This window comes from Mustelus asterias, chromosome 14 (genome assembly GCF_964213995.1).
Source record: "Mustelus asterias chromosome 14, sMusAst1.hap1.1, whole genome shotgun sequence".
Classification (NCBI taxonomy): Eukaryota; Metazoa; Chordata; class Chondrichthyes; order Carcharhiniformes; family Triakidae; genus Mustelus; species Mustelus asterias.
This window is the reverse complement of record NC_135814.1, coordinates 103,597,424-103,622,782: the sequence shown is the minus strand read 5'-3', so window position 1 is coordinate 103,622,782 and position 25,359 is coordinate 103,597,424. Positions and strand designations below refer to the sequence as shown.

The window sequence follows — 25,359 nt, the reverse complement described above, 5'->3', positions numbered from 1 at the left end:
TGTGTTCAGTGGTGAACCGGAGGAATCGGTGCTGGGCACATTAATGGTCTAGATGTGAATGTGGGGGTATGATCAGTAAGTTCACAGCTGACATGAAAACTGGTGTTATGGTAAATAGCGAGGAGGAAAGCCTTGGTTTACAGGGTGATACAGACGCGCTGGTCAGACGGGCAGAACAGTAACAAATGGAATTTAACCATGAAAAGCCTGAAGTGATGCATTTTGGGAGGACAACAAGGCAAGGGAATACCCAATGAATGATCGGACACTGGGAAGTACAGAGGACCAGACGAACTTTGGGGGTGTATTTCCAAAGATCCCTGAAAGCAGCAGGACAGGGAGATAAGGTATATGGGATACTTGCCTTTATTAGCTGAGGAATAGAATATGAGTAGTAGGTTATGATGGAGCTGTATAATTTGATTTGATTTATTATTGTCACATGTATTAACATACAGTGAAAAGTATTGTTTCTTGCGCGCTTTACAGACAAAACAGACCATTCATAGAGAAGGAAAGGAGAGAGTGCAGAATGTAGTGTTACAGTCATAGCTAGGGTGTAGAGAAAGATCAACTTAATGCAAGGTAGGTCCATTCAAAAGTCTGACAGCAGCAGGGAAGAAGCTGATCTTGAGTCGGTTGATACGTGACCTCAGACTTTTGTATCTTTTTCCCGATGGAAGAGAGAATATCCGGGGTGCGTGCGATCCTTGATTATGCTGGCTGCTTTTCCGAGGCAGCGGGAAGTGTAGACGGAGTCAATGGATGGGAGGCTGGTTTGAGTGATGGATTGGGCTACATTCACGACCTTTTGTAGTTCCTTGCAGTCTTGGGCAGAGCAGGAGCCATACCAAGCTGTGATACAACCAGAAAGAATGCTTTCTATCTGTAAAAGTTGTAGATGGGCTGAAGGGCCTCTTCCTGTGCTGTAAAACTCTATGACTGGGGAAGTGTTGGTTGAATTTAAATCGCTGAGATGGGATTTGTCCCCAGGACATCAGCCAGGGGATCATTAGGCCGCCATGTTAATGGGCTAGAAACAAGGCTATGGGCCGAAGGGCCACAAACATAGAAATATTGCCCCAAAATCAGAGCGAGAGCCCATTTACCCTCAGGCAGGTTCTTCATCTTGCAGCAGCTTCCACCCGGGCCTCGGGAGAGCGGGACAGGGGGCGGAACCTCCCGCTGCGGAACCTCCCGCTGCGGGGCCGCCGGACGGAGAAAGGCGGCGGACCCGGCCGGAAGTGGCGGACGCATTTGGCGGTGGGAGCGGGGCCGGGGATTTCCGGTAGCGGCCTGTCGGCGCGGCCGGAGCCGGGGAGGAAGGCACCGGGAATGGTGCGGGAGCGGGCGGCGCAGTCAGCGGCACACGGAGCGAGCGAGCCGGACAGGTAAGGAGCTTCACCCCGCTCGGCGGTAAAGTGTGTGGGGCCAGCTGTCGTAAAAATGTGGGAAACTGGGGCACGGCAAGATCCCAGTGGCGAGCCGGAAAGTCTGTGCTGCTGGTGGCGTTTAATATCCACCTGGGAATGGGGAGAGGGAGAGGAAGAGGAATCCCCCTCCTGCCGCCTCCCCTCCTGCCCCCTCTCCTCCCCTCCTGCCCCCTCTCCTCCCCTCCTGCCCCCTCTCCTCCCCTCCTGCCCCCTCTCCTCCCCTCCTGCCCCCTCTCCTCCCCTCCTGCCCCCTCTCCTCCCCTCCTGCCCCCTCTCCTCCCCTCCTGCCCCCTCTCCTCCCCTCCTGCCCCCTCTCCTCCCCTCCTGCCCCCTCTCCTCCCCTCCTGCCCCCTCTCCTCCCCTCCTGCCCCCTCTCCTCCCCTCCTGCCCCCTCTCCTGTTTAAAGTCTCACTCTGAAGGTTGGCACCTGCAGCAGTGCTGCACTCCCTGGGTGGGCAGCCTGGATCAGGGGCTCCTGGGGTGGGCTCCTCACCGCACCAGCTCCAGGGGGCACGGTGGTGAGGACGGTGCCCATCTCCCGCTGGCATTTTCAGTTTCAGTTTGTTTTATTAGTGTCACAAAATGGTCAGGTTAGGTGGATTGGCCGTGCTAAATTGCCTCTTAGTGTCCAAAGATGTGCAGGTTAGGTGGAATAGCAGGGTAAATATGTGGGTTTACAGGGATAGGACCTGGTGGGATTGTGGTCAGTACAGACTCGATGGGCCGAATGGCCTCCTTCTGCACTATCGGGATTCTATGATTTTTCACAGTAACTTCATTTCAATGTTAATGTCAGCCTACGTGTGACACGAATCCAGTGGTTCCCAAACTTTTTTCACTGGGCCGCACTTTCAGAATAAAATCTTGCTCGTGCCACACCGAATTTTTTATTGATAAATACATTCAAAAACAAAAAAAAAACAACTCCTAGAAGTGCTTGATTCATAACATAGAACACAACTACTTTATAATATGATCATGGGACATCCAGAAAGTATAAAACAATGCTTGTTTAAACCATGTTTAAATGTTTCTTTGATTGTCCTTGAATCTTCCCGCCACACTTGCCATCCTCTCTCGCCGCGCCAGTGTGGCGCGCCGCACCCTTTGGGAACCACTTCACTAATCAATAAAATTTAAATTTAAATACATTAACATTGCAAAGAAGTTACTGTGAAAATTCCCTAGTCTCCACACTCCGGTGCCTGTTCGGGTAGACTGAGGGAGAATTTAGCATGGCCAACACACCTAACCAGCATGCCTTTTGGACTATGGGAGGGAGCCGGAACACCCAGAGGAAACTCACGGAGACACAGGGAGAACGTGCAGACCCCGCACAAACAGTGACCCAAGTCGGGAATCGAATCCATGTCACCGGCGCTGAGAGGCAGCAGCGCGAAGGGAAGAGGGAGTGACACATCTGGAATTTAGAAGGATAAGAGGGCGCCTCAATGAAACATTCTGATGGGGCCGGACAGACCAGCTGCAGGGATGATGTTTCTTCTGGCTGTGGGAGAGGTGGGTCTAGAACAAGCAGTCTCAGGATACGGGGAGGCCATTAGGCCTGAGATGAGAAGTGTCTTCGCTCAGAGGGTGGTGAGTGGAATTCTCTACCACAGAAAGATGTGAATGCCAAATCACTGAGCATATTTAAGAAAGAAATAGATTTCTCGACTCCTAAGGTGTCAGTGGGTATGGGGAGAGCGTGGGAGTGTGACATTAAGATCAGCCCTGATCATGTTGATTGGTGGAACATGCCTGAAGGGCTGAATGGCCTACTCCTGCTTCTACTTTTTATTTGTTGATTATATTGTGTGTGGTATAAATAAATGGAACATACTGCTAACGACAACTTGCGAATCCAGCGATGGGGGGAAAACACCTTCGACCAGATTCACAGATGTGATTTAAATGAAGAAGGAAGCCCAACCAAATAAAGATAATTGAGATGGAAAACTTAGTCTTAAGGAGTACAATAACGAATGAGTGGTATGGCGTGGATGATTATGGTGTGAATTCTCGAGCATGTGGCCTAGTTGGAAAAAGACACCACTGAAATTTGCATCAGAGTAATGTACTTCGCTGGTTGGTATCCAACTAAATGTAGTAACACTATTGGCAGCCATTTGGTATTCATTCTCATTGTTGCTTTGTAGCCTACAGGTTCTGTCAGCGGTGTGGTTGGAGCACCACAAACACTGTCGGTGCTGTTTTTTTGAAACAAGTTCCACCAGTGCTTTGGTTTGATTAGAAACATGGGTATTAGCCTTGACAGAATATTATGGTGTGTCAATGTAAGATTACATCTTTGAATTAAATGTTAAAACTCAGAGCCAGGCAGTGAAGGATGGAACCCTGGAGCCTAGTCTTTACACACTGCCAAGTTCTTGTTGACAGAGGCATGTGGTGTACATCACGCACCTCCTATCGACAATCCTTCTTTCAGCCTGCTCCTATCTATATGAGCAGATGTCAATCCCAATCTCCATGAATAAACACCACAGCTAGGTTTGCCATCTCTTTTTTTAAAAAGGTCCAATTGTTAATTCACATTGTTGCACATATAAAAAACCTCCATATTCTCTTCAAAGCTTTACATTGTGAAATTGCCCCTAACAGCTACCTTCAGTCAAATAATCTGAGAATTGATGACTTTAATCTACTCAATTTCAGTGATTGCTTTCTCTCCAAGCATTTATTCCAAACCAGCAATTTCAATCTGTAATCTTCCGGCACTCATTTTTCATAGTACATCAATGGTGGGATAATGTGCCCTATCTTCAGTAGGCCTATTTTACAGGATATCACTTTTAAAAATTGTCAATTAGAATCTGCCTCTACGTGAGCCAACGTTTCAGCAGCCAGAGTACTTTTAACAATTCATTTTCTTAGCTTCTATGGGTAATGAGCAACATTTCCCATTCTCATAAGAATCAGCAGCTGCACTAGAATACCCATCAGATGGTTTAGCATGTGAAGCATCACAAAAACATTAACTAGCTACGCGCTCTTTGGGTCATTTTAGGGCAGGAAGTTAAACATTTTCCCCAGATTTGGTTTCTGCTTTATTTTATTTGCCCGTAAAACATGTTTCTGCTTTTTTCTCACTTAATTCCAACACTTCAAAACTCACATCTGGTTGGCGCAGTGGTTAGCACTGCTACCTCGCATCTCCAGGGACCCGGGTTCGATTCCCGGCTCGGGTCACTGTCTGTGTGGAGTTTGTACGTTCTCCCCGTGTCTGCGTGGGTTTCCTCCGGGTGCTCCGGTTTCCTCCCATGGTCCAAAGATGTGCTGGTTAGGTGCATTGGACATGTTAAATTGCCCTGGGATGCGTAGGTTAGTGGGGTAAATGTTTGGGGTTACTAGGATAAGGCCAACGTGGGATTGTTATGGGTGCAGGCTCGATGGGCTGAATGGCCTCCTTCTGCACAGTAGGGATTCTATGGTCGAATCTGAATGCACCATGAGTTCAGCTGACCAATCAAACTTTGCTTTTGATTTGATTTATTATTGTCACATGTATTGGGATACAGTGAAAAGTATTGTTTCTTGCGTGCTATACGGACAACGCATACCGTTCATAGAATACATAGGGGAGAAGGAAAGGAGAGAGTGCAGAATGTAGTGTTACAATCATAGCTAGGGTGTAGAAAAAGATCAACTTAATATAAAGTAGATCCATTCAAAAGTTTGATGGCAGCAGGGAAGAAGCTGTTCTTGAGTCGGTTGGTACGTGACCTCAGAATTTTGTATCTTTTTCTCAACGGAAGAAGGTGGAAGAGAGAATGTCCGGGGAGCGTGGGGTCCTTGATTATGCTGGCTGCTTTTCCAAGGCAGCGGGAAGTGTAGACAGAGTCAATGGATGGGAGGCAGGTTCGCGTTGCTCCATCTCCTCTGGAGATGCAATATCACTATTCTGTGATGACCCAGTGCAACCAACTGGGTTGGAAATCTCGCTCGCTAGACTGCACACTTGATTTAAATTTAAACCAGGCCCACTTTGCTGAGTATTTAAACTCCAATATTTTTCAAAGCCCCACAAGCCTAACTTCCAATTTTAAATTATGCTCTAATCTTATTAATGGCATTTCACAATTCCGCAGTTCTGCCCCATAAGGAATCAACATGCATCATGAAGATTCCAGAACGATTTGCCCTGGGGCAACCAATAAAACATTGCAGCATCCGCTTTTAGTTGAACACAACCTATTTTCAGCGGAACGGATCGCACCAAAAGAAATTCCACACCTTGGAAGCATTGTTCAAGGCATCAGTTCATTTGTTTCATTTCTCTAGTTTTCCCTCTGCACCTGCTGCCTCTTTAGATGGTTTCAGAAACCCTCCCCTTTGAATTGTTTGCAGAAATGCAGTTTATATGATAATTAACTCACAGCCCCATTACTTTTCCAGCAATGGGAAAGTCCAGTCTAAGTCACTAGTCCCTTCAAAACTCCTAACCATTCACATTGCTTTAGCCTCGAGTCGTCTTTGCAAGGACTTTTCGGTCCAACCTACCAATGCAACAAAGTTGGCTGATCCCCTACCTGGTACCATAGTATAAACACCAAACTATGCAGCTATCTAAATCCCTTTGTTTTGCCTCTCGTTAGGTTATCCTCCAGTTGATTGGCAGCCACCAGAACTTCGCAATCACCAGGACTTGAACTTCCAGTTCTGTTCCATGGCCGCTTTGTATTCGCCATTTCAATACCTGATTTATTCAAGTTACAACCTCTATTTCCACTTATATGTCTGTTGGGGCGGCACAGTAGCACAGTGCTGAGCACTGCTGCCTCACAGCGCCAGCGACCTGGGTTCAATTCCTGGCTCGGGTCACTGTCTGTGTGGAGTTTGCGCATTCTCCCCGTGTCTGCGTGGGTTTCCTCTGGGTGCTCCGGTTTCCTCCCACCGACCAAAGGTGTGCGGGTTAGGTGGATTGACCATGCTAAAAAAATGCCCCTTAGAGTCAGGGGGGTTAGCTAGGGTAAATGCGAGGGGTTCATAGAAATCATAACCCTACAGTGCAGAAGGAGGCCATTCGGCCCATCGAGTCTGCACCGACCACAATCCCACCCAGGCCCGACCCCCACATATTTTACCCGCTAATCCCAGGACTCTAAGGGGCAATTTTTTTTTTTTTAACCTGGCCAATCGGACCGGGTTACGGGGATAGCGCCTGGGATTGTGGTCAGTGCGGACTCAATGGGCCGAATGGCCTCCTTCGGCACTGTAGGATTTTATGAAAGAGATATTACTGTGAGAGCTCCCTCTCGCACTGTTCTTCCTGTAGTTCATCATCAGTTTCTTGTGCAGGAGTCGCTTTCTGGGCTCTCTCTCTCTCTCAGTACTTGTACTTTCTGCTGTTTCACTCCATTCTGCTGCTCCGTGGTCCTCACACTTCATCCCGAACGTTCAGCCAACGTTTAAACTTAACTACAGCTTTGGTTACGCGTTCCAGAGTTCATTCATACAGTCCCCCTGTGGAACATCTGACACTCCTGTGTTATTGTGAGTGGTTATCCTCCGGGTGTGATCACTGTTGTGTGTCATGATCACTCGCCCTCTCTTCGATTCAGATCCAGTTAGTCTGAATTAATTACTAATTAATCTGTTCTCAGAACATTCAAAGTACACGTTGCCTTAGAGTGCAAGATTTTATCATTAATTCTGGCTGAACCGTAACCGTAGTTTGATTGTCACCTTTCCGAAGTGCTGCCCTTTCCATTCCCAGTGACTCCCTCTCGTATCGTTCACCCAATCTCTGGAATTGAATCCTGCCTCAGATGGCCTAGTGTCATGCTGTGTTCTGATAGCTCAGCCTTGATTGAAAACCTGTCTCTCCGTATGCAAAGCATTCAGATGGTCAGGACTCATGGCACAGAGCAGGAAGATTGTCACAAAGAGCAAAAAGTAATGTTGGATTTTGCCCAGTTGATGAGAATTATATCCTGTAACCATGTGACGGGAATTTGTGAAATGAAGTGCCCACACAAAGCTGATTGACAATTTACAGCCAACATTTTACACACCCGTGGGCAACACAGCGGTTAGCACTGCTGCTTCACAGCTCCAGGGGCGTGGGTTCAGTTCCCGGCTTGGGTCACTGTCTGTGTGGAGTCTGCACGTTCTCCCCGTGTCTGCGTGGGTTTCCTCCGGGTGCTCCGGTTTCCTCCCACAGTCCGAAAGATGTGCGGGTTAGGTTGATTGGCCATGATAAATTAATCCTCAGTGTCCCAGGATGTGTAGGTTAGAGGGATTAGGGGGGTAAATGTGTGGGGTTATGGGGATAGGGCTTGGGTGGGATTATGGTCGGTGCAGACTCGATGGGCCGAATGGCCTCCTTCTGCACTGTAGGAATTCTATGTCATCAACCACAACACCATTGCTGTCACAACGATCGTAGTTAAAAGGACTCTGGAATGCTGACCCTGGATATTCAGGTTCCCCCTTGTCCTCTGAGCCCCTCCTTTGCAAATTCACCTCCATTTTGCTGGTGTCCACTTTTCTAGAATTTAATCGGTAATAAGTTGTATTTGTGTAGAAATACGAAATATCGTGGCCAGGTTAAGAAAATGTAAGATGAAAATATTTCTGCCATACCTTTCGCTGCAAAACAACCACCTTGTTAACGCCACGTACAAATGGAAAGCTTACCACATGATGTGAGGTTACCCCTCAATACTAACAGATTTCACAATGCTTTTTTTAAGTTTATTCATTAGTGTCACAATAGGCTTACATTAACACTGCAGTGAAGTTACTGTGAAAATCCCCTAGTCGCCACACTCCGGCGCCTGTTCGGGTACACTAAGGGAGAATTTAGCATGGACAATGCACCCTAACCAGCATGTCTTTCGGACTGTGGGAGGAAACCGGAGCACCCGGAGGAAACCCACGCAGACACGGGGAGAATGTGCAAACTCCACACAGACAGTGACCCAAGCCAGGAATTGAACCATAAGACCATAAGACATAGGAGCGGAAGTAAGGCCATTCGGCCCATCGAGTCCACTCCACCATTCAATCATGGTTGATTTCAACTCCATTTACCCGCTCTCTCCCCATAGCCCTTAATTCCTCGAGAAATCAAGAATTTATCAATTTCTGTCTTGAAGACGCTCAACGTCTCGGCCTCCACAGCCCTCTGTGGCAATGAATTCCACAGACCCACCACTCTCTGGCTGAAGAAATTTCTCCTCATCTCTGTTCTAAAGTGACTCCCTTTTATTCTAAGGCTGTGCCCCCGCGTCCTAGCCTCCCCTGTTAACCTAGGTCCCTGGCACTGAGACAGCAGTGCTAACCACTGTGCCACCATGCCGCCCAACTCATACTAACCTCTTCTATTAGCCTCAAACACTCCAATTACACCTGCGTCTTTCTGCAGGATTTTACCATTGACAATTACAGTAGATACGCTGTAACTTCTAAAACGATTTGTTTTTCTCTGATCCTCCTCTCCTGATTCCATTAATACTTGTCTAACAATGATGGGAAACATCAGGTTTTGTTAAGAAGATACAATAATGTTCCGATGGATCCCCCAATTTGCCACCTCCAGGTGGTCCATGTCAAGTTTCATTTGTGGCTTTCTCAGGCATGGTTTACTCAACACCACAGGGTACCTCACTGGGGAAGATATCTGCACTTAGAAAATGGCTCATTCCAGCTAATTTACATGGAATTACCACTCTTGAGTGACTTCATGGTGTTGTTATCACCGATCTTAAACAACATGTGGCTGTCGAAGGCTAATTATCTCAGTCTCAGGACATCGCAGCAGGAGTCCCTCGGGGTCAGTGTCCTCGGCCAACCTTCTTCAGCTGCTTCATCAATGACCTTCCCTCCGCCATAAGGTCAGAAATGGGGATGTTCTCCGATGATTGCACAATGTTCAGCACCATTTGGGACTCCTCACATACTGAAACAGTCCATGTTCAAATGCAGCAAGACCTGGGTAACATTCAGGACTGGGCTGATAAGCGGCAAGCAACATTCGCATCCCAAAAGTGCCAGGCAGTGACCATCTCCAACAGGAAATTTCCAATCTAACCATCTCCCCATGGCATTTAACAGCTTTCCTATCGTGAATCTCCCACCATCAACATCCTGGGGATAACCATTGACTGGAATCTGACCTGAAGCAGCCATATAAATACTGGGAATGCAGAGCAGGTCAGAGGCTGGGAATTCTGGAATGAGTAACGAACCTTGACCCCCCCAAAGTCTGTCCATCACCTACAAGGCACAAGTCAGGAGTGTGATGGAATACTCCCCATTTGCCTGGATGGGTGCGGCTCCAACAACACTCAACATTCAGTGCCATCCAGGACAAAGCAGCCTCTTGATTGGCACCCCATTCAACAGCCTAAACAGTCACTCTCTCCACCACCAGAACGTGGCAGTGTGTACCATCTACAAGATGCACTGCGGCAATTCACCAAAGCTCCTTAGGCAGCACCTTCCAAACCCCTGACTTCTGCCACCCAGAAGGACAGAGGGCAGCAGGCACATGGGAACACCACTGGAAGTTCCCCTTCAAGTCATTCAAAATCCTGGACCTCTCTCTAACAGCACTGAGTGTACCCACACAATACACACTGCAGTGATTCAAGAAGGTGCCTCACCACAACCTTCGTAAGGACAGTTAGGGATGGGCAATAAATGGGTCACCTGTTAGTGACCCTCACATCCCATGAAAGAATATCTTTAACCATGGCGTTTTAAGTGCTTTTGATGTGTGTAAACTAATTCTGCATAACTAAATGTGTGTGACCATATGTTGATCAGAACATCTGTTCAACTTAATTATGATGATCTTAGAATCCCTACAGTGCAGAAGGAGGCCATTCGGCCCATTGAGCCTGCACTGACAACAATCCCACCCAGACCTTATCCCTGTAACCCCACCTTTTTACCCCACTATGTCCCTGACAAGGGGCAATTTAGCATGGCCAATCAATCTAACCCGCACATCTTTGGAGTGCGGGAGGAAACCGGAACACCCGGAGGAAACCCACGCAGACACAGAGAGAATGTACGAACTCCAGACAGACAGTGACCCGAGACCGGAGTTGAACCCGGGTCCCTGGAGCTGTGAGACAGCAGTATTAACCACTGTGTCACCCTTCCTCCTCCTCAGAACCGGTTTCTTCACATCAGTTCAAGGACTCTGTCTTTTTGTTCTTCATGAGCATTTCTATATCTGCTGCTTAGTTGTGTCTGACTCACCTCTTGTCCTTGGACATTTCTGGAATTCACCCATTATTACTTTTACAATTTAAGTGTTCTGATACAGCCAAATTTGAGAAACATGCTTTCATCACCATTCTGTCTGTCTTTTAATCCTTCTGTTCCATTGACATCTGGGTCCAGGATCAGGAATGTTTAGAAACCTGGGAGCCATTGAGTTGTCTTTTAGTATCCTATTGGAATGCTTCATTTATTCCAGGGAGGTTGGAGGGAATGACTGTTTCCCCAGGAATTTTTAAAATCAGAAGATACATGATCCAAGAGAGTCCCCTTCTCTGAGGACCAGTTGCTTGTCCATATAAGACACCTTGGTCACAATCCCGTACTTTAAATTCTAGGGCTGATACTGAGATCCCCACCTTGAAATTTGTCAACCTTTTAAGTTACAGTTTATTTATTGTTGTCACAAGTAGGCTTACATTAACACTGTAATGAAGTTATTGTGAAAGTCCCCTAGTCACCACACTCCGTTGCCTGTTCAGGTACACTAAGGGAGAATTTAGCTTGGCCAATACACCTAACCAGCACGTCTTTCGGACTGTGGGAGGAAACTGGAGCACCCGGAGGAAACCCACGCAGACACTGGGAGAACGTGCAAACTCCACACAAACTCCAAGCTGGGAATCAAAACCGGGTCCCTGGTGCTGAGAGGCAGCAGTGCTAACCACTGCGCCACCATGCCCAACTTTGTTAAAGTTGATGATGAATTCTTTCTTGGAATGGCATCCACTTTCCAAAATCGATCAGATGTTGACCAGGCCTCGGAGGCGTAGATCCTTGTAGATTTCATTCGGAAATTTTGTTAGAAAGTCAACCTTCATCACTAACTGATTGACAGATGTCCATCTCAGCAAATACCTTGCTTCTGTTCTTTTTATTTATGTTCAAAGCCACAACACCAAGGACCACAGTAGCGGTGACCAAGTAAATAGATGAGACCAGTGCAGTGGATGTTGTCTACATGGACTTTAGCAAGGTCCTCGACTAGGTACCGCATGGTAGACTGGTCAGTAAGGTTTGATCACATGGCATCCAGGGAGAACTAGCCAAGGATACAAAATTGGCTTGCTGGTAGGCGACAGAGGGTGGTTGTAGAGGGTTGTTTTCCAAACTGGAGGCCTGTGATCAGCAGTGTGCCACAGGGTTCGGTGCTGGGTCCGCTGTTTTGTCATTTATATAAACGTCTTTTTCTAATTGGAGGTCGGTCACCAGTGGTGTGCCCCAGGGATCTGTTCTGGGACCCTTGCTGTTTGTCATTTTCATAAATGACCTGGATGAGGAAGTGGAGGGATGGGTTGGTAAGTTTGACGACGACACAAAGGTTGGTGGGGTTGTGGATAGTCTGGAGGGATGTCAGAAGTTACAGAGGGACATAGATAGGATGCAAGACTGGGCGGACAAGTGGCAGATGGACTTCAACCCAGATAAATGTGTAGTGGTCCATTTTGGCAGGTCGAATGGGATGAAGGAGTACAATATAAAGGGAAAGACTCTTAGTACGGTAGAGGATCAGAAGGACCTTGGGGTCCGGGTCCATAGGACTCTAAAATCGGCCCCGCAGGTGGAGGAGGTGGTTAAGAAGGTGTATGGTGTGCTGGCCTTTATCAATCGAGGGATTGAGTTTAGGAGTCCGGGGATAATGTTGCAGCTATATAAGACCCTCGTCAGACCCCACTTGGAGTACTGTGCTCAGTTCTGGTCGCCTCATTACAGGAAGGATGTGGAAAAGATTGAAAGGGTGCAGAGGAGATTTACAAGGAAGTTACCTGGATTGAGTGGCATGCCTTATGAAGATAGGCTGAGGGAGCTCGGTCTTTTCTCCTTGGAGAGACGTAGGATGAGAGGAGACCTAATAGAGGTATATAAGATGTTGAGAGGCATAGATCGGGTGGACTCTCACAGGCTTTTTCCCAGGGTGGAAATGGCTGCTACAAGAGGACACAGGTTTAAGGTGCTGGGGGGTAGGTACAGGGGAAATGTTCGGGGGAAGTTTTTCACACAGAGGGTGGTGGGCGAGTGGAATCGGCTGCCGTCAGTGGTGGTGGAGGCAAACTCAATAGGGTCTTTTAAGAGACTCCTGGATGAGTACATGGGACTTAATAGGATGGAGGGTTATAGGTAGGCCTAAAAGGTAGGGATATGTTCGGCACAACTTGTGGAGCCGAAGGGCCTGTTTTGTGCTGTAGTTTTCTATGTTTCTATGATTTGGATGACAATATAGGAAGCATGGTTAGGAAGTTTGCGGATGACACCAAAATTGGTGGTGTAGTGGACAGTGAAGAAGATTGTCTAAGGCTACAATGGGACATTGATCAACTGGGCCAGTGAATGGCAGATGGAGTTTAATTGCCGTGGGTGGCACAGTGGCGAAGTGTTAGGAACTACTGCCTCACAGCACCAGGGACCTGGGTTCGATTCCCGGCTTGGGTCACTGTCTGTGCGGTGTTTGCACATTCTCCCCGTGTCTGTGTGGGTTTCCTCCGGGTGCTCTGGTTTCCTCCCACAGTCTGAAAGATGTGCGGGTTAGGTGCATTGGCCGTGCTAAAGTCTCCCTCAGTGTACCTGAGCAGGTGCTGGAGTGTGGCAACTAGGGGATTTTCACAGTAACGTCATTATAGTGCGAATGTAAGCCTGATTGTGACAATAAATAAACTTTAAAAAGAAGTTTTGAAAAAAATTCCGATAAATGCGAGGTGTTGTATTTTAATAAAACAAACCAGGGCAGGAGAGTTAATGGTAGGACCCTGTGGAGTGTTGTCAAACTGAGAGACCTGGGGGTGCAGGTACATTGTTCCTTGACAGTGGCGTCACAGGTAGACAGGGTGGTGAAGAAGGCGTTTGGCACACTTGTCTTCAGTCAGAGCACTGAGTTCAGGAGTTGGGATGTTGCGTTACAACAAGACATTGGGACGGCCACATTCGGAGCACTGTGTACAATTCCAGTCACCTGGCTATAGGAAGGATGCTATTAAACTGGAAAGGGCGCAGAAAAGATTAACAAGGATGTTACCGGGACTGGAAGGGTTGAATTATAAGGAGAGGCTGAGACCTTTTGCCCTGGAGAATGAGAGGTGACCTTATAGCGGTTTATAAAATCATGAGGGGCGTAGATAAGGTGAATAGCCAAGGTCTTTTCCCCAGGGTAGGGGAGTCCCAAAACTAGAGAGTATAGGTTTAAGGTGAGAGGGGAAAGATTTAAAAGGGACCTGAGGGGCAACTTTTTCACACAGAGGGTGGTGCGTGGATGGAATGAGCTGCCAGAGGAGGTGGTAGAGGCGGGTACAATTACAACATTTAAAAGAATTTGGACAGGTCCATGGATGGGAAAGGTTTAGAGGGATATGGGCCAAACACAGGCAAATGGGACCAGTTCAGTTTAGGAAACATGGTCGGCATGGACATGTTGGGCCGAAGGGCCTGTTTGCATGATGTACATCTCCATGACCAGACCTTGTTTAATCTTGGGTAGAATGGTGATCCATATCCATATACTGACCTCATTCTTCCACTGATAGTATGGTTCAGACTCCCAGGAACATCAGCAGATAATCATAGCCTGACAATTGAAACTTTCCACAGCGGCTGCTCGGATTTTATGCGTGGAAGTAAAAAATAATTTCAACTTCACCTTAGGGCGTTCATTCTCTGTGACCCCGTTACAACTCAAAGCCAGGCAGTGAAGGATAGAATACTGAAGTTGAGACCTTATGCACTAAGAAACTTTTATTTACACTGATGCATATGTATACCACGCACCGCCAACTAATAATCCCTCTTTGAACCAGCTCCAATATGTGTGAGGACAGCAAAACCCCCAGATAATACCCATTACCTGAGTACACCCTAATATCCATTGATATACAATTAACATTGCATTAGGAGTATACATTGCTCGTACAAGATTACATCATGGTGCTGGGTTAGGAGTACAGGTGACTGCAGGATTGCCATGTGGCAGTGGGTTAGGAGTACAGGCGACTGCAGGATTACAAGGCAGTGCTGGATTAGGATTACAAGACGGTGCTGGATCAAGCATACAGGTGACTGCAGGATTACAAGGCAGTGCTGGATTAGGATTACAAGACGGTGCTGGATCAAGCATGCAGGTGACTGCAGGATTACAAGACTGCTGGATTAGGATTACAAGACGGTGCTGGATTAGGATTACAAGACGGTGCTGGATTAGGATTACAAGACAGTGCTGGATCAGGCATACAGGTGACCGCAGGATTACAAGACAATGCTGAGTTAGGAGTACTGGTGACTGCAGGATTACAGGACAGTGTTGGATTAGGAGTACAGGCAACTGCAGGATTAGGTTCATGTTATTACAGTGTGTTGATACAAGATTACAAGGTGTATATTTGAGTAGTTTTACAGCAGATACAGTTTTAAAACCCCCGCGCATAATCGGTGCATTTTAACAACAGTGGTCTGCCTTTAATTAAATGATTGTAGGTGAGACTAAAGGATGTGAAGTGCGAAGAAAGCCATCTTTATGGTGCTTAATATAAAATTCCTTGTGATGTCTTTTAGCACAAGTTCTCTGGGAATGATCACACGCAGTCTGATTATATATTTTTTTGAAAGCATCTGTTACAGCTGCAAGACTTGTGTCATCTTGATCTCGCTCTCTTTGGAAGGACCCTTCCCCTCCCTTTGTACTTGCATATTGTGCATGTAAAATTTTGTTTTAGAGGGATTAATAGTGGGCATCTTGAGATAAATGAGCACCACTGCCTCCTCGAGAGTACAGGATGTGTAATGACGCAGTCTTGCTAACGGTGGGTAAGGGTGATTGGCTGAAAATGGCTTAGCGTAGACTGAATTTCTCATTCACGGCTCACTGCCTAACCCGAAATGTCAAATACAAAGATACCAGCAAATGCCTGCGAGGTGAAGTGATATTTAACTCCACAAGACAAATGGTCCTTTGTGCTGCCCCAATCATTTTCAGTCCTGACATTTGGTGAAGGAGGCTGAGAAGATTTGTGTAACGGCGCTGAGCGATGATTTGTTCTGTAAATCTTTAATAAGATTAAGGTTTATTTTAAAATGCGGGCAGTAATTTCGCAGCCTGCAGTCGATGAGCTAAAATTGAGCGTGCTGAGTTTGCGAGCGACATTTTTTACAAAGCCTTTTGGCATAGAAATCTTCCGAGCCTCGTTCTTTATCTGCCGATGATTCTTCTGTGAGCTCATCGATGTGTTTTGAAGAGTGGGGTGGCGCAGTGGTTAGCACTGCTGCCCCACAGCGCCAGGGACCCGGGTTCAGTTCCCGGCTTGGGTCACTGTCTGTGTGGAGTTTGCACGTTCTCCCTGTGTCTGCGTGTGTTTCCTCCGGGGGCTCCAGTTTCCTCCCACAGTCTGAAAGACGTGCTGGTTAGGTACATTGGCCATGCTAAATTGCCCCTTAGTGTCCCGGGATGCGTAGGTTAGAGGGACTCGTGGGATAAATATGTGGGGTTATGGGGATAGGGCCTGGGTGGGATTGTGGTCCGTGCAGACTCGAGGAGCCAAATGGCCTCTTTCTGAACTGTAGGGATTCTATGATTCTATAACTAGGGAATTTTCACAGTAACTTCATTGCAGTGTTAATGTAAGCCTACTTGTGACACTAATAAATAAACTAAACTCCTTCAGTATGACTTAAACAGATACCAATTAAAATGATCCACCTCTGCACCCCCAGCCTGCTTCAGAGAGAGCCCTTCAACTCCAAAGAGGCAGCCAAGGTTAAGGGAAAGGTGGTCGTAGGAGGTGTACGAGTGTTAAGTCTTTGGCAGACTTCAGATGTGTACCTAAAGCTGTAAAAGCCTGGACCACGTGTTTGGGATGAGAATGCGTCTGTGCTTTCTGGCTTTGCAGTTTGTGTCCTACTTTGAGAGACGGAAGAGGGCTGTATATTTCCAACATCAGCTCCGGGTCTGAAGGAAAGCTTCTGTGAAGAGAGGCGGTTCATCTGTCAACACCTTAGTCCTGCGGCACTAAACATTAACACTAGTCAGAAACGCATCAGTGTTTGTTTGGATTCTACATCTTGTGTGTCTCAACCGTGAGGACTGCCACTAGACAGATGTGCTGGATCTGATTGCCCACCACTGGAAGCAGTTTTTACTCACAGGTGCTCTAGCAATGGCTCACTGGATCAAGAGAGATGTGCCCTGTGAGCTATGTTGCAAAATCCCTTACACTTGAGGTTTACACTGCCTCTGCCTGACTGTTTCTGTTATTACCCCTGAGGCCTGAGGTCTCCTGGGTTGACATGGGAGAGTTGTGTGTGCGTGCGTGCATGCATGCATGTCTGAGTATGTGTGTGTGTGTGTGCGCGCGTGTGTGTGTCTGTACCCTACCCATCCAAAAGGAAGGATAACTTGATTGTCCACGTGAGATTGACACTGGAGAACCAGTGGCTTTTAAACCCAGGTCATACAATTATTACAGCACAGGAGACCATTTGGCCCATCATGCCTCTGCCAGCTCTCTGCAACAGCAGTTCACTGGTGCCTTTTTCCTGTAGCCCTGCAAAAATTTTCCTTTTTGGATAATGATCCAATTCTCTTTTGAAAGCCACGATTGAATTTGCCTCCTCCACACTTGATGCACGCCAGGTCCTAACCGCGTGCTGCATCGGAAGCTTTTCCCTGTGTCGCCAGTGCTTCTTTTGCCCCTGCGGTGTTTTTCCTTACAGTAGTTTGTTCATCCTGTTCTACGTTCCCAGCCACAATATCCTTAATTTTAATAAAGTGTGTGTGAAGCCTGACTGACCAGTCAGGAATTACAATCAAGCTCTCCCAGGCTGTGATCTTGTCAGTTATCGATCAATAGTTTTATATTTTTATAGAACACAGGTGTGGTTTTCCTGTACGTATCATGTTAGTTTTGATTTGTATTTCATTTTGAAGGCCCGGTTTTGTGGAACAGTCGACGGCTCGTTCAGCTAAAAGCCTTACAACCGGAAAGCTCCGAGATTTATTCTGTTGTAATGAAATTGATCTCGAGCAGGCCTGTATTTGAGTAATAATCTCTGGACCCGGCATCTGGGTAATAAACTGAAGTAATAGATATCTTGATGGAAGATTGTAGTTAGTGGTGCCATTGTCCGGTGCAAGAACGAGGTAGAATCATAGAATCCCTACAGTGCAGAAGGTGGCCATTCGGCCCATCGAGTCTGCACCGACCGCAACCTACCCAGGCCCTACTCCCCGTAACCCCACGCATTTACTCTGCCAATCCCCCTGACACTAGGGTCAATTTAGGATGGCCAATCCACTTAACCCGCACATCTTTGGAGTGTGGGAGGAAACCGGAGCACCCGGAGGAAACCCACACAGACACGGGGAGAACGTGCAAACTCCATGCAGACAATGACCCGAGGCTGGAATTGAACCTGGGACCCCGGCGCTGTGAGGCAGCAGTGCTAACCACTGTTCCACCATGTTGCCCCATCCTGTAGTACAGGAAGGTTGGCAAGAAGGCATCTGTAGGTTTTAAGCCTTTGGTCTTCCTCTGATGGCATCAGTTCCTCTTGGTGAGGAAGGCCATTCAGGCTGATCACCAAGTGCCTTCCCTTCCTGAGGTGGCAAGTCACTGGTGCATATTAGATAAATTCTGCATCTCCGGCTGGTACTTGGAGTTGGTGAGCTGCAGACTGGATCAAATGAGCGCCTGTGTTTGGTGGGAGGAAGTGGTGCTATTGAAACACAGACACTTCCATGGCACAATTTGTTCTGTGAAAACAAACAATTTCAGGAGGCTAAGGAAATTTGGCCTGTCCGCTACGACTCTCACCAACTTCTACAGATGCACCTTGTAAAGTATCCTTTCTGGATGTATCACAGCTCGGTATGGATCTTGCTCTGGCCAAGACCACAAGAAACTACAAAGGGTCGTGAATGTAGCCCAGTCCATCACACAAACCAGCCTCCCATCCATTGACTCTGTCTACACTTCCCGCTGCCTTGGAAAAGCAGCCAGCATAATCAAGGACCCCACGCACCCCGGACATTCTCTCTTCCACCTTCTTCCGTCGGGAAAAAGATACCAACGTCTGACATCACGTACCGACCGACTCAAGAACAGCTTCTTCCCTGCTGCCTTAGATTTTTGAATGGACCCACCATATATTAAGTTGATCTTTCTCTACACCCTAGCTATGACTGTAACACCACGTTCTGCACTCTCTCCTTTCCTTCTCTATGAACGGTATGCTTTGTATAGCGTGCAAGAAACAATACTTTTCACTATGTTAATACACGTGACAATAATAAATCAAATCACATTTTCATGTACACATGGGAGCCAGTCACGCATGTCCTGAAAACTATTAGTACGACCGTGTTAAGCGGTGTCCCTCCGGGTGAAACGTGAAGATGTCTTAAATGTCTTACTCTAGCAATGTAGTTAAATGATCAACATGTTAAAAGGCTATTCTAATTAAAGTATGTATGTTGTGCTAGCCTTTATCACTATCGGGAGGAACTGGTGCTGTGGATGGAACTATTAGGCCTTGAGCAGGTTCATGCTGTGACTTTTAAACAAAGGCTGCTATGAGCATCCTTAGACAATCGGGCACCTCACTCTTATCAGCAAGCCAGTTGTTCGTAGTGTTGACTGAGCTGTTTTAAGCTGCCTCTCGGATACAAATTGCTAGGAGCATGTCTTAACTGTTTAATTACCTCCCCACTCAGCAGGCAAGAAATTAAGCTAGTCTATTTAAATTGCAGTTAATATGATCCCAAAACGTTTGTCATAATTAATATAAAATCCTAAAGTTAGTATATTAATGAAATCCACTACACCACATCAGAGCAGCGACACCTCCAAACAGTAACCACAAACCAAAGCTCGCATTAAAGTAGAGCTAGATTTTTTTGAGGGTGATGTCAAAGAGCATTCGGGCGGACACAGCTTCGAGCCCAGCCCCTCCAACACTCCCTGATCTCTCAATCTTTATTCATCAGAAGAAGTTGAAATGTTTCACATCTGCGGGGGTGAGGGGCTAGAGTGATGAGGAAAGGGAGCAAGAGAGAGATCAGGCATTGCACTGGGATATCTTTGCAGATATCTAAAACCGCACCGACCTCCTCAGAAGACAAACACGGGACACAGTGGACAGAGTACCCTTCGTTATCCAGTACTTCCCCGGAGCGGAGAAGCTACGGCATCTCCTCCGGAGCCTTCAACATGTCATTGATGAAGACGAACATCTCGCCAAGGCCATCCCCACACCCCCACTTCTTGCCTTCAAACAACCGCACAACCTCAAACAGACCATTGTCCGCAGCAAACTACCCAGCCTTCAGGAGAACAGTGACCAAGACACCACACAACCCTGCCACAGCAACCTCTGCAAGACGTGCCGGATCATCGACACAGATGCCATCATCTCACGTGAGAACACCATTCACCAGGTACATGGTACATACTCTTGCAACTCGGCCAACGTTGTCTACCTGATACGCTGCAAGAAAGGATGTCCCGAGGCATGGTACATTGGGGAAACTATGCAGACGCTGCGACAACGGATGAATGAACACCGCTCGACAATCACCAGGCAAGACTGTTCTCTTCCTGTTGGGGAGCACTTCAGCGGTCACGGGCATTCGGCCTCTGATATTCGGGTAAGCGTTCTCCAAGGCGGCCTTCGCGACACACGACAGCGCAGAGTCGCTGAGCAGAAACTGATAGCCAAGTTCCGCACACACGCGGACAGCCTCAACCGGGATATTGGGTTCATGTCACACTATTTGTAACGCCCACAGTTGCGTGGACCTGCAGAGTTTCACTGGCTGTCTTGTCTGGAGACAATACACATCTTTTTAGCCTGTCTTGATGCTCCCTCCACACCCATTGTTTTGTTTCTTAAAGACTTGATTAGTTGTAAGTATTCGCATTCCAACCATTATTCATGTAAATTGAGTCTGTGTCTTTATAAACTCTGTTTGTGAACAGAATTCCCACTCACCTGAAGAAGGGGCTTAGAGCTTCGAAAGCTTGTGTGGCTTTTGCTACCAAATAAACCTGTTGGACTTTAACCTGGTGTTGTTAAACTTCTTAATATCTTTGCAGGACAGAAAAGAGACAATGCAAAGTCAAGTACCAGCTGAAACTAGTTTAATCTGATGTGACTATACATACGTACATACAAATGGCAGCAAGGGGGTGTTATCATACTATTATGCTCCTCTCTCCTTAATGAGAAAATACACAATGTTCAAAACACGGAGAAACTCGTACGCGTTTTTTGTTTTTCATTTATTTCCAAATCCAACTTAAACCATTGGTTTCCTAGTCGTAAGAGGATGCCTGCTTTCTTGACCCAAACTTTCAGAACTTGGGGAAGGACCTTGACCTCTCCGAGGAGAGGTTTTCTCCAACGAAGACCAATTTTGCCCTTGAATTGAAATCTCCACTTCGTTAGACATTTCTAGGAGACTCAGACTTTGATCTGAACTGGTTTTAGTCACAACTTCTTTTGGAGTAACTTTTGGTACTCTTGGCTAAGGAAATTCAGCATGTCCACTATGACTCTCTCCAACTTTTACAGATGCACCATAGAAAGCATTCTTTCTGGTTGTATCACAGCTTGGTATGGCTCCTGCTCTGCCCAAGACCGCAAGGAACTACAAAGGGTTGTGAATGTCGCCCAGTCCATCACTCAAACCAGCCTCCCATCCATTGACTCTGTCTACACTTCCTGCTGCCTCGGAAAAGCAGTCAGCATAATTAAGTTCCCCACGCACCCCGGACATTCTCTCTTCCACCTTCTTCCGTCGGGAAAAAGATACAAAAGTCTGAGGTCACGTACCAACTGACTCGAACAGCTTCTTCCCTGCTGCTGTCAGGCTTTTGAATGGACTTGCGTTGCATTAAGTTGATCTTTCTCTACACTCTAGCTATGACTGTAACACATTCTGCACTCTCTCCTTCTCTATGAACGGTATGCTTTATCTGTGTAGCACGTAAGAAGCAATACTTTTCACTGTATGCTAATGCACGTGACAATAATAAATCAAAATCAGATCAAATCTACGTGGACCAGTTAAGGTAAAGCATGATCTATATGTACAAACGTAACCTTTCCACTACCAAACCTCTTGACCAAATGTGTGCAAGGGCGACATACTTCCACCATTTTCCCGATAGCCACAACACGTAGGGAGCCTGAATTGCCCATTTATATTGCAAAGGGTTGGCCAACAAGGGCGACACAGTTGCACAGTGGTTAGCACTGCTGCTTCACAGCTCCAGGGACCTGGGTTCAATTCCCGGCTTGGGTCACTGTCTGTGTGGAGTTTGCACATTCTCCTCGTGTCTGCGTGGGTTTCCTCCGGGTGCTCCGATTTCCTCCCACAGTCCAAAGATGTGCGGGTTAGGTTGATTGGCCATGATAAAATTGCCCCTTAGTGTCCTGAGCTGCGTAGGTTAGAGGGATTAGTGGGTAAAATATGTAGGGATATGCGGGTAGGGCCTGGGTGGGATTGTGGTCGGTGCAGATTCGATGGGCCAAATGGCCTCTTTCTGCACTGTAGGGTTTCTATGATAACACAGATGCTGGATTTAGAAATCAGGCTATTTTGTGTGTGCAGATACAAGTTGTCTGCTGATAAAGGTGAGGAGCGGAGGTGAAATTCCTGAAAGGCACAGATCCCAATTGCTACATGATCTTCATGGTCAACATTTAGGGATGAGTTTGGAAAGAGAAAGAGCAAGAAGCTAGCTTTGGTGTCCAGGGTTAGATACAGACATAGAAGACAGAGTGAAATGGTCTAGAGTATGACAATATGCTTTTCCAAGGTAGCGGGAAGTGTAGACGGAGTCAATGGATGGGAGGCTGGTTTGAGTGATAGACTGGGCTACGTTCACGACCCTTTGTAGTTCCTTGCGGTCTTGGGCAGAGCAGGAGCCATACCAAGCTGTGATACAACCAGAAAGAATGCTTTCTATGGTGCATCTGTAAAAGTTGGAGAGAGTCGTAGCTGACATGCCAAATTTCCTTAGTCTTCTGAGAAAGTAGAGGCGTTGGTGGGGTTTCTTAACAATAATGCGGCATGGGGGGGACCAGGGCAGGTTGTTGGTGATCTGGACACCTAGAAACTTGAATCTCTCGACCATTTCTACTTGGTCTCCATCAGTATCTTGAAACCATGGAAGTAGCCAGCTAGAGAGTGACAGAGGCTACAAGTAGATTTTGAAGGCAGAATTTGAAGGGCAGTAGCTAATCACAGATAGCCAGAATGGTTTGAGAGGTTTCCAATGAATTGAACAAGTGGGAAAGTTCTAGATATTTTGCGGTAGTTTGCTTGTTACTTATGGGTTCCCAGAGGAACGTGTGTCCGGCAGCGGATCTGAGTTTTGTTCAGAGGAGTCTGTCAAACATATGAGAATGAATGGGCTAAAGCACACCAGAGTTCCACTGTACCATCCTGCTTCCAATGGAGCAAGAAATCTCACAACAGCTATTGGACTTTAACCTGGTGTTGTGAGATTTCTTACTGTGTTTACCCCAGTCCAACGCCAGCATCTCCACATCATGACTCCAATGGAGCAGCAGAGAGCACAGCACAAATTGTTAAAGTTTATTTATTAGTCATAAGTAGGCTTACATTAACACAGCAATGAAGTTACTGTGAAATTCCCCTCGTTGCCACACTCCGGCGCCTAAGCAATTGTTTAGCAAAGAGCACATTTAACACCGGGCAGCACAGTGGTTAGCACTGCTGCCTCACAGGGCCAGGGACTGGGGTTGGATTCCCGGCTTGGGTCACTCTGTGGAGTCTGCACGTTCTCCCCGTGTCTGCGTGGGTTTCCTCCGGGTGCTCTGGTTTCCTTCCACAGTCTGAAAGACGTGCTGGTTGGGTGGATTGCCCACGCTAAATTCTCCCTCAGTGTACCCGCACAGGCGCCGGAGTGTGGCAACGTGGGGATTTTCACAGTAACTTCATTAGTGTTAATGTAAGCCTACTTGTGACACTAATGAATAAACTTTAAAACAGAAGAAATGTCAGAAGTGATTGGAATCAAAATCTGGCAATTTTGGTTTATTTATTGTAAGACACCTCACACTGCTACCAGAGGAAAGGCAGCTGGATTGTTTCATAGAAGACAGTCTAGAACGAGGTTTTCATTGTTGAAGCCACATTTAGGGCAGTTGGTACAAGAGAAACAATCCAGGCAGAAACAGTGTCACAACAGGGGAAGAGAAGATTAGGAGGTGAATGAATACCACAAGTGGTTGGAGTAGCAAGGCGGAAGAGTCATGAAAATCCATGGCACTCTCACATATTTGGTCAATGTATTTGGTTGTGGAATGGGAAGGTGTATATAGATCATGTTTTACCTTCCAGGGTTCACCAAGGAGGACGATGTTGGGAAAAATCAAGAGAGTCTGATGAATTGGATAGTGATTTGATTTGATTTATTGTCACATGTATTAACATACAGTGAAAAGTATTGTTTCTTGCGCGCTATACAGACAAAGCATACCGTTCATAGAGAAGGCAAGGAGGGAGTGCAGAATGTGGTGTTACAGTCATAGCTAGGGTGTAGAGAAAGATCAACTTAATGTGAGGTAGGTCCATTCAAAAGTCTGACAGCAGCAGGGAAGAAGCTGTTCTTGAGTCCATTGGTACGTGACCTCAGACTTTTGTATCTTTTTCCCGATGGAAGAAGGTGGAAGAGAGACTGTCCGGGGTGGGTATGCTCCTTGATTATACTGGTTGTTTTTCTGTGGGAGCGGGAAATGTAGACAAAGTCACTGGATGCGAGTCTGGTTTGCGCAATGGACTGGGCTACTGGGTAGTTCCTTGCGGTCACCAGATGGGAGGCTGGTTTGCGTGATGGATTGGGCTACATTCACAACCTTTTGTAGTTCCTTGCGGTCTTGGGCAGAGCAGGAGCCATACCAAGCTGTGATACAACCAGAAAGGATGCTTTCTATGGTGCATCTGTAAAAGTTGGTGAGAGTCGTAGCTGACATGCCAAATTTCCTTAGTCTTCTGAGAAAGTAGAGGCGTTGATGAGCTTTCTTAACTATAGTGTCAGCATGGAGGGACCAGGACAGATTGTTGGTGATCTGGACACCTAAAAACTTGAAGCTCTCGACGATTTCTACTTCGCCCCCGTTGATGTAGACAGGGGCATGTTCTCCTTTACACTTCCTGAAGTTGATGACTATCTCCTTCGCTTTGTTGAGGAGGTTAGGAAGAATCAAATGAGTTTGGTGAATTGGATAGTTGGGATAAAGAGTAGAGTTACTCCAACACAGGGACCGCAGCATCTATTCCATATGGAGAAGCATCATACGCTAACTTAATCTTTTTGGACACATCATAATGTACAAGCATTGTACTATCGACCTATTTACTCTTATGTGTCTGTTTCTCACACTTCCTTGTCCAATTTCACAGAACATCCTTCCTTGAGTTCATTTAGTGGAAAGAATAAAGTTGCAACAAAGATATGAATTTATCGTAGGAATGCACTAAGTCCAAAGATGATGTGAGCTCAGATATTCTGAGAGTGTGGCATATTTCTTAATGCTTGAACCTTACTCTTGGTAGGATGTAACCCATCTTTGTCTCTTTGTGACCCAAATCTCTACAACGTGTTGAAGCTCTTCACATTTTTGTGCCTTTGCCCAAACTCCATGCTTTTCCCAATGTCGCTGCACC

The 25,359-nt window shown here is 46.7% G+C and overlaps 1 protein-coding gene across 1 annotated transcript in view; it reads left to right on the top strand.

Annotated features, from left to right (window-relative positions):
• Positions 1–1,213: 1,213 nt before the first annotated feature.
• The window catches only part of ube2f (ubiquitin-conjugating enzyme E2F (putative)), a 152,290-nt gene continuing 128,144 nt past the window's right edge, over positions 1,214–25,359 (top strand). The window contains exon 1 of the mRNA XM_078229062.1: positions 1,214–1,391. The gene's annotated coding sequence lies outside the window, so the exon portion shown is untranslated. The remainder of the gene's footprint in view (positions 1,392–25,359) is intronic.